We start from the raw sequence: 9116 nt of genomic DNA, 5'->3' as shown, positions 1-9116 counted from the left end.
GCTTTAAAAAAAAGAAAAAGAAAGAAACCTAACCCAGACGCGGTGAAAGCAGCCCCTGATTCTGTGTCCCAGCCTGGTGGCTGGGTGCTTAGCTGAGAGGTGAGGAGCAAGGCCTGGTGCTGCAACCCTGCTGCACAGCCTCGGCGGTGACCCAGTGTGGGGTTGGGGTGCCTGCCCTGGGTGGGACAGCTGGGGTCAGCCCCTAGCCCCAGGGGCTGCTGGGCTGGGTCACCCCTAACCCTGACTGCATCGGACAGGGGCAGGGGTCACCCCACGGGGCTGGTGACTGCAGTGGGGCGGGGGTCACCCCACGGGGCTGGTGACTGCAGTGGGGCGGGGTTCACCCCATGGGGCTGGTGACTGCAGTGGGGCCGGGGTCACCCCACCGAGCTGCCCCATGGGCCTTCCAGTAGGCGTCAGGGCCCTGCCCAGCCCCTGGTGCCCACAGTCCCGCTGCCAACCAATCCCCACACAGAGAGAGCTGCTCGCCACCAATCCTCTGCTTCCACCTAGTCCCGCCCTCTGGCCAATCCCAGCCCCGCCCGAGGTATTTAAGCGCCTGCGCAGGCCAGCCCTGTCAGCCTTGCTGGTGGCTGCCCTGGGTGCGTGTTGTGTGGCTCTGTCTGAGTGTGTGTCAGTGTGGGCCCTGCTCCTGTCTGCTGCCTGGTGACATGCCAAAGGCTGTGGAGCTTCTCTCAGTAGAAAAGCCTGTCCCGGCACAGCAGGGGCTGTCGCTGTGTGTGGCAGCCTGTGCCCCGGGGAGGTTGCTGCTGGGCCCGGGCTGGGTGAGGCCATTGCTGGGGGAAGGCCTGTGCTCATGCAGGGGTGGCGCAGGTGTCTGTCACAGCCTCTGCAATGCCAGTAAGTGCCTTTGCCTCATAAGATGTGCCCGGTGCAGAGCTGTGCTTAATGCTGTCTTTTTGGTGGTACTGAGGAGCACCGATCTTGCTGAACCTGTAAGTGATTAATCCTTCAACAAGACACCATTATGGAGGACATGTGCTGCGGGCAGCTCTGTGGCAGCGAGTGGGGGCTGGCGGCTGGGCAGCCCTGCAGCAGGGGGCTCAGACTCTCCCTTGCATTACCAGCAGGGTCAGGTTGTCCCAGCATGGTCAGCCAGGTCTTAGGCTGGCGGTGCAGCACTGGCCTGGCATGCAGAGGCTTTAGTTGTCCCCCTCTGTAACGCCACTGGGGGCAGGTGCCATCTCCTACATGCTGTTGACTCTCAGATCTTCCCTTTCCATGCTCAGCATCAAGTACCTTCTACGTCTTGCTCACATGGAGGTTTTGGTGAGCAAATATAAGCAAGGTTGGCTGATGCCATCTTCGCACACTTATAGGAAGGGATTACACACGTCACACAAAGTTTGCCACCTGATAGAGAGTACAGGTAAAACAGTATCATTCTCACTCTTTCTCTCAAGGTTAGGGAAATTAAAATAATGGTAGATCTCATGATGGCAAGAGGAGAAGGAAGTCAAGTGGCTCTGGGTTTTTAGTCCAAAAGTCTGTGTTGAATAGTAAAGGCTAATACAGTATGTCCTTGGTAATGTGGTTCTCTTATCTCTAACAAGGTGTTTGCTACAACGGAGCTAGTTACTTCCTTAGCTGAGGGAGGGAAAGGCACGGAACTGCAGGTGAGCTGTGGAGATCAAAATCACCGGCATCAGCTCCACTCAAGTGCTCAGGAATGAGCCTGGAGACAGCAAGTGGCAGAAATGTTGATGTGCAGACATCTGCGTGATTCCAGGCTGTTTAGGAGGAGTACAGGCTTTCCAGTGAAAAATCATGGCTGGTAAATCCCCAACTCTCCAAAACGAGGTGGAGTCCATAATTACTGGATATGTACAGCCTTGAGTAAATACTAGTAGAAAACAGAGGAAAACATGAAGAAAATCTGTTTTGGAGCAAAATTAGCAACTTTTTATATTTCTGTGGTGTAAAATAAGTCTACAATTCTGACAATATGTGTGATGCTTTCTATAAAATCCCATTTTAATCAGTGATGACAGTTTGACATTTTTCCAGCTGCTTAGAAGCACTAGACAGTCAAGTATCTCAGTAGGGCATGGGTTGGCATGCTGGGATGTATGTAAGCTTTAACTTTCCTCCCACTCACCGACTTATGATGGTATTCGAAGAACAAGGGGGGAAAAAAGCTTTCTGCAGGTTTCACACTAGCTTATGCCATCTGTGTTTTTAGCCTTGTCTTGTAAAAGTAAAATCTTCACTTTGAAAGTGTATCCAGATGCTGCCAGCTAATATTATCATTCTCAGTAGCAAGTGAGGATTTTATTTATAAAATGTCCTGGCCTTTGCTGAACAATTCATGGTTCTGCACACTTGAGGGACATATAAATAGCAATTAAAACACAGTTTAGAGTAATGCTTAGGCTCTTAAAGAAAGTGACATCAATTTAAAGGAAAGGATAATGTGCTGTGCTGGACATCAATCAAAAGGAGGAAAAAAATGTTGTCTAAAGCAGCATTTAAATGATGGGATAAAGCATCAGGGAGAACAGGCTCCACAACATGGGGGCTGGCAGATAAAAGACACTTGGGTGAGGATACTGTGCTTGATGAGACCACCCATCTCAGGTGTGCCTGCTCTGAAGCCTGCTAAAGGCAAGCTGACTTCAAAAGAGTACTGTGTCATAAATGTGGCCTTATAGCCTGTTTCCTTTGAGAGATGTCTCAGTAGGTGAGGGAACAGACATTGTCTGGGGTAGAAGGGAGATAATTTGTTACTTATTTAGCATCTCCTACTGCATCCTAGTCAGATCTCTTATCCTAACCTGTCAGATCCTATCTTAATCTACCTTAGATATATCTACAGCTTTGGTCACTGTTGCCGCTATTTGGTCACCACCTCTTCTTCCTTACTGTATTTATCTTCTCAATGTTCTCCTGAAGTAGGAAAACACTGAAAATCCCTTTTATAGATGGAAATCTGATGTATAATGAGCCCACAGTCCCACTGTTCAAAGCCTGTATGGCATTTCCATATACCTCCCGAAGTCTCCAAGTCCCAGGTCTTCACCTTTGCTGTGAACTTTTATGTCATGTGCCTGGTTATTTCTGTTGCACTCTGCCCAGTCCCTCTGCCTTACTGTTCCTCTTGCATGTTTTTGTTTCCTCCCTTCTGTTTCTCAGTGGAGTGAAGACCAATCCACTCTCCAGTGCACAGGTTTTTTGTTTAGATTACAATTTCTGTGGAGCAAGACACAAAATCTTAGCTCACAGCCCAACGTGTACACACACACAGCATCTTGTTAGCTGTATAAACAATGAGAATAAATTAGATTCAAATTATCAATATTGTAGTAGCACAAGGGTAGGCACGTAAAATCAATGCTATGGACCTAACCTGCATGCATAGTTACTGCAATTATGCATAAAAATAATCATTTTGTGGATTGGTAGGGGCATTTATCTTGACATGCACTTGCACAACTACTTAGTGTTCACATAGTTTTAAGCACAAATGCTCTGTACAATCTGTGTGGCACTGGGGATGCTGAAACTGGACTCTCAATCAGAAGCTGATGGTTTATTTTTAGTTACAGAATTGTGTTGCTGGATTGTTTGGTGAATTCATACGTGTTGTCTGAAGAGTTTTAAAAACTCACTTCTCCACATCTGAGCCTCATACCTTCCAGCTTCAGATACGCAAGTGGTTATATTAATGCTAGCACTCACTATACTTTTATGAAGAGCAAGCATTAAAGTGAGGAAACAGCTATGAATAAGTGCAGAATTTGCACCTGCAGTCTGTTTGAGAAATCAGGACTATGTTTGTTGTCTTGTTTATTTCTGCACCAAGTGTATTTTTTAAACTAGTTTTGTGTAGCAGAATGTGTGAAAAAAAAAAAGACATTTAGATCAAGGAGTTAGAGATCTAATCAGAATGTTGATGACTTATTTACAAATGTTTTCTCAGCCACGTTGCTTTTCTTTAATTTCTACAGGATATCCTTTTCCTTTAAAGTCTCCAGAAATTACGAGACAGGCTGCGTTTTTGGGGGCTATTTGTTAGGAGGCTGACAAGATGAATTAGTCAAATAATTGTTGCTAAACGTATACAGTACCTGCTATTTAAGGTGTTATGTCTGAATAAATTGTTCTCTGTTAAGGCACAATCATTTGCTCTCAAAAATGTATCATTTTTGATACATTCCCATCTCTGTTCAGACTGTTTATCTTACCTTTTCTAATATCTTGTGATGTTTTGTGCAGTGCAAGACATTATTTGGTTTTATACTGAAAAATCCATCTTTTTTCTTCCCTTCAGATTACAGATCTTCATGGCACAGGGGAAAAAAAGTTCAAATCCTTTATTTGAAAATATTGATTCTGGTGATAATTATCAAAGATTTAGTTCCTTTGACTTTAGATGAACCATTAAGCACATCCCCAGCTCGTAAATCCAGTCACTAATGAAAATCTGCACGAGTGAATTCGGACAGAAACTTTGGTGCGTGTCTGCGTGGATTTTTCCAGTGAGGCTGCAGCAGTGCTTGTACTTGGAGAATCCCCTGGGCTCTGAAGATGATTAATGATAACAAAGCTTTCCCTATTGTGTTAGCAGATAGGAAGGAAGGAAGAGTACTCTAAAAAGAGAGTGCATAGAATTTCTGAGTATTGAAGTTCAGGAGTAGAGTTTAACCCTTTAAAATGGCTACAAAATTTCTTCCAGTTATGCGAGGAAGATGAAATCTACTTTCTTTGTCTTCATAAAATCTGCCTACTGGCTGCATTAGCAGATTTCTACACCAAGTACATGCAGAGGGAGACCAATGCACTGAGATGTAGCAAGGCTTTCAGATGAGTTGGGCTGCTTGCAATATAACAAACAGTTAGGCACACCCACAATCCACTTAGGTTTAGCTTTTTGAAATGTGTTAGAGATTTCTGCTAATGGGTTTTCCCTGTGGGCAGCATTACCAACCTGATTATACAGGTTTTAAGAAACTCTCTTAGGAAGATTCTTTTTCATCATAAGTTTTGACATTGACCTACTAAACTGGGTAATTTAGCATTTTATTTTCTAAGAATGGAAAAGAAAATTGAATATTTCATGACAAGAGAGGGATTATAGTAACACTGTTCTTTATAGGAAACCTATCATGTCCGGGGGCCAGATCATGCTTCTGAGATCTGTGCATCTACATGAAGATCTCAGCGCCTGCTTTCAGAACCGCAACTGGAGTACTTTGGTTGTGATACCCACCCCAATTACTTGCTTCTACCATATGTGCTTGTGAATATAGCTTGGAGATGGAGCTGAGAGGTGAATAACATGCACCTTCCTACCAGAAAAGTTTCAATGAAAAGGTGATACATTTGCAAACCACATTCATTTTTGTAGGGACCTTCTATTTCAAGGAAAGCAGGGGAGATCATGGCAAAGATGGCTCTGGTTGGCTGTGGCAATCTGGGGCCTCTGAACGGAGAGCTTTGGCTTCCCAAAATCTAAAAGTTCCTCCAGGATTAGGAGCAGCTTTTGACAGAGGTGGAGAGCAAACCTTGGCCTTCTCCCCCTGTGACACATTGCAAGAGAATCTTCATGAAGAAATTTTGGTGGAGATTGCATCACAAAAAGCCCACTCCTAAAGCTAACTGGGAGGATGTGGCAATTTAGCCCTAGTGATTTAATTGCTATGTTCCTTTAATAGCAGTTGTTCTTGTCCATTAAGGGGTACCAAATGCAACCTGATTATTAGTTGGCTGAAAAACAGGAATGCTTTGTTTCACTAAGACATGTTACCTGATACATTGGAGCTGGGATTCCATTAAAAAATATACTGGGAATTTTTAAACTGGTTTTACAGCAGATAAGTTCTATCAAAATATTTCATTTAAAAAAATTTCAAATGCTGTAGTACTTGGCCAGCTCTCCTGCTAATATGCTGTGGATTAAAATAGTTCATTTGCCCTCCCCAACCCCTGCAGTCTTATGTATCTGGGCGCAATTCATGTTGTCAGTCTATGCAAAATGGTATTTTACAAAAGTGTCATTTAGTATCTACTTTGAGCTTTAGAGTGAAATAATCAAAGTTGTTCTTGCAAGGAGTCCATTTTGGTTGTCATTGTTTTACTACATTTACTAATCTGTTACTAATTTGCTACTATTGTTAGGCATTGAGTCAGAAGAGTATTACTAACCCTCTAGCTGATCCCAGAGAAAAGTAATAACTTGTTGGGACTGTGATATTTGATAGTTTCCTTCCTCTTGGTCCCTTCATCTTTCTATATTCTCCTCCTTTCTCTACTTGACTCTACACTCTGGAGTGTCCAGAGTTGGAGGATGTCCAAGCACAGCAGCACATTGTGAGGCTGTGTGGTGATTCGGTGGTCAGCTGGGGAAGGGGGGGAAGCGTCTCCAAAGAACGTCCCGAAAAATAAAAAAATAATGTGCTGTTCACTCTGAGTGTGTATGTTCACATATGACCATACTTATCTGACTGCGTTATTGATGCATGTGTGGAAAATACTGTGTACATGGCAGAGGTATACATCTTGCTCTTCAGTAATTTTCTAAAAATAGCCTGAAAAAAAAACCCAAACCCTTAGCATTTCTGTGATGCCTGTCATAAAGTCTCAGAGCACTTCTCCAACGTGACTTTAATCTCAAAGTAGGATTCAAGCAGGAGCAGCTGAGCTGAGGTTTTTTATTCTACTTTTGGGGTTTACATTAGTGCCAGTTACCAGAGTTGCTGCCGATGACTGAATCCCACATGTGGCCAGGTCCTTCGGTTTGCAGCATTCTCTGCCTCAAATGTAGGGTTAAGATTTCTTCCTGTGCTCTGACCCCGTTATGGTAGGTAAACAGGCCGGAGCAGCATAAAAGGGCTGGAAGCCCCGTTTCTGGCTGGGGGAGAATTCCCTCGGCACAAGCCCCGCAGAAGACGGCCATAAGGCACCGCACAGACTCTCCCCCAGATGTCTGGTACCTTTGGTATGCAAATAGGGGGGACCCTGATATAGGCGGCCAGCACGGCTCCTTTCAAGTCCTCGTTTAGTTCCTGCTGCGTGTCTTTCCCCTCTTACTGCAGAGAGAAGAACGCTCTAGTTTTGTTATGTTTAAATTACACTATCTTTTATATTAGGACAGATCAAAAACTAACACCCAAACCGTTTTCAGTTCGCATAGCTATATAAGCAACTGTCTCATAATTAAAGTATTTAATTGAAGTGTACGCATGCCCTCAACAAAAGCAAAATTGTTCTGTTGCTGCTAGCATGAAGTTTATACAAGACAACATTCAGAGATTTCTCAGTCACTTACTACATAAAAGCAGTTCCAATCCCACCTTTAAAAAAACCCACAAAATTCTTCACATAAATAAATATTCCACTTGCATAATTTATAAATTACTTTGGTTAAAAATGTTAAATTGCCAAGAAGTCTGACTGCAACTGGTCTGGTTCTTCTTTTTTATATACATACTAAAAAAAAGAAAAAGAGAATGTTGAAACAGCTGAGGTTGGTTTGGTTGAGGGTTAATGTTTGGGTAAGAAGCCTCCAAGGAAAACTGAAGTGCTGAATGAACACCACTCTATGGTAATTAGCGAGTGGTATTTTTCCCTTGGAGTCAGTTTCTGGATCAATGTAATAGCTAGTGATGGGAATGGGGAGGGACACCGGATGGAGAAGATGATAACTTTCTCAGTGAGACGTAATGTTGAGATTGTGGCTGTCTCATTAAAGATATGTAGGCCCTTCTAGCAGAAGAAGGAATGGAAGTTTTGTTGTGTTGGCCAGAGTTTGAGCGATTAGTTTAAGTTATAGCTATTTTTTTTTGTCCTTTTTTCCCCCATATCTTCAACTCGGATATGGTATTGTGGTGTCATTAAATGATTGCTGTCTTCCATGCTTGAGATACCTGAATTCAATGGTTGGTAAAATGTTCCCTGCTTATATAGTTCAGTCTGTGAAGTCTGCAGAGCACTTTAGGATCTCCAAATAAGTATTGGTCGTTATATTGAACTTTAAAAAGTACTTTTCTGCACATAAATAACTACTTTTCTTCAAAGATCTGTGAAACAGTGTACATCCTAACTATTGGTATACATCCTAAAAGGACTTGTCAGCATATATACGAGGGGATCAGAAGGTAAGACTTTATTCCGTTCTTTGGCTTCCACTGCAAATACAAATATGGTATCAGACCTGATATGGCAGTTGTAGAAAACTGTAAAGCAGTCGGAGTTCCACTTCTCTTCTTACAGCGATTACTTGGACATGTTTAAGGTCTGATCAAGTGTGGGTCTCATTGTAGGACCACTTCTTTCACTTATTTATTTAACTTGACTTGGAAGAGGTCAGTATTTTATGCCACGTTATATCTGTGATGTAGAAAAGATGGTCGTCTCAGTCTGGATATTGAGAATATTGGAAGAATCACTGCAGTGCATAATTCTTTGGCTTCCTCAATGGGAAGTTCATGAACATACAGAATGAGACTCCTCTCCATCCCTTTGAGAGGTATTCCTGTGAATAAAGGCTCAGAATAACATATAATTGGGGGAGTTTCAGTCTTCAATGTTGAGGGTTTTTTCTGTTTGGATAGTTACACTTTCTTGTTGCTTCAAGAACAACTTGTTCTTTAAATAACATATAAGAAGAACCAGTTCTCAAGACAGAAATGTCATTTGCTTTTTAAAAAAATAACAAATGCCAGATAGCTGTGGCAGTCACCAAATTTTGAAATGTATAACTGAACATGAGGCATTTTTTTCAGGACGGCTTTTGAAATGGTGTAATTGTGTAATAAATCAATGAGCTAACTAGTGAAAGGACTTTGAATATCTTTCCCTTTCCCTTCCCAGAACTGTTAATCAACTAAAGGCTTGACATTTTTTGCACAGAAGAGTTTGGGTTTTGAGAAGAAAAAATACTTTTTCACTAAACAGAAACTTTAACAAAATTTTATTTAAAATGTTGGGATTTTTGCTGAAAATCCAAACATCAAATCATAATTTTTTTATTAAATATGAGCATTTACAAATAATGAATGTGCAGTGGGGAAATGTGCCAAAATACAAGAGTTTTCTTTTGAGCTTTCCTTTCCTGGAGCTTATTTCATGAATAGCTTCTAAGCAGGGAAGATCAG

This window comes from Platalea leucorodia, assembly GCF_965183815.1.
Source record: "Platalea leucorodia genome assembly, chromosome: 8".
Classification (NCBI taxonomy): domain Eukaryota; kingdom Metazoa; phylum Chordata; class Aves; order Pelecaniformes; family Threskiornithidae; genus Platalea; species Platalea leucorodia.
This window is presented reverse-complemented; position numbering follows the sequence as displayed.